This window comes from Bison bison, unplaced genomic scaffold (genome assembly GCF_000754665.1).
Source record: "Bison bison bison isolate TAMUID 2011002044 unplaced genomic scaffold, Bison_UMD1.0 scf7180017864143, whole genome shotgun sequence".
NCBI classification, from domain to species: domain Eukaryota; kingdom Metazoa; phylum Chordata; class Mammalia; order Artiodactyla; family Bovidae; genus Bison; species Bison bison.
This window is the reverse complement of record NW_011494715.1, coordinates 8,728,176-8,729,070: the sequence shown is the minus strand read 5'-3', so window position 1 is coordinate 8,729,070 and position 895 is coordinate 8,728,176. Positions and strand designations below refer to the sequence as shown.

The following is an 895-nucleotide window of genomic DNA, read 5'->3' as shown; positions in this document are numbered from 1 at the left end:
CCCAGCATCAGGGTCTTTTCCAATGAGTCAACTCTTCTCATGAGGTGGCCAAAGTACTGGAGTTTCAGCTTCAGCATCAGTCCTTCCAATGAACATCCAGGACTGGTCTCCTTTAGGATGGACTGGTTGGTTCTCCTTGCAGGCCAAGGGACTCTCAAGAGTCTTCTCCAACACCACAGTTCAAAACCATCAATTCTTTGGCACTCAGCTTTCTTCACAGTCCAACTCTCACACCCATACATGACCACTGGAAAAACCATAGCCTTGACTAGGCGGACCTTTGTTGGCAAAATAATATCTCTGCTTTTTAATATGCTATCTAGGTTGGTCATAACTTTCCTTCCAAGGAGTAAGCGTCTTTTAATTTCATGGCTGCAATCACCATCTGCAGTGATTTTGGAGCCCAAAAAAATAAAGTCTGTCACTGTTTCCACTGTTTCCCCATCTATTTGCCATGAAGTGATGGGACCAGATGCCATGATCTTCATTTTCTGAATGTTGAGCTTTAAGCCAACTTTTTCACCCTCTTTCACTTTCATCAAGAGGCTTTTTAGTTCCTCTTCACTTTCTGCCATAAGGGTGGTGTCATCTGCATATCTGAGGTTATTCATATTTCTCCCAGCAATCTTGATTCCAGCTTGTGTTTCTTCCAGTCCAGCGTTTCTCATGATGTACTCTGCATACAAGTTAAATAAACAGGGTGACAATATACAGCCTTGACGAACTCCTTTTCCTATTTGGAACCAGTCTGTTGTTCCATGTCCAGTTCTAACTGTTGCTTCCTGACCTGCATATAGGTTTCTCAAGAGGCAGGTCAGGTGGTCTGGTATTCCTATCTCTTGAAGAATTTTCCACAGTTTATTGTGATCCACACACTCAAAGGCTTTGACATAGT

At 42.9% G+C, this 895-nt stretch overlaps 1 protein-coding gene across 3 annotated transcripts in view; it reads left to right on the top strand.

Moving 5' to 3' along the window:
• The window catches only part of LOC104988843 (1,25-dihydroxyvitamin D(3) 24-hydroxylase, mitochondrial), a 21,382-nt gene that overhangs the window by 8,863 nt on the left and 11,624 nt on the right, over positions 1 to 895 (top strand). The window lies entirely within an intron of this gene.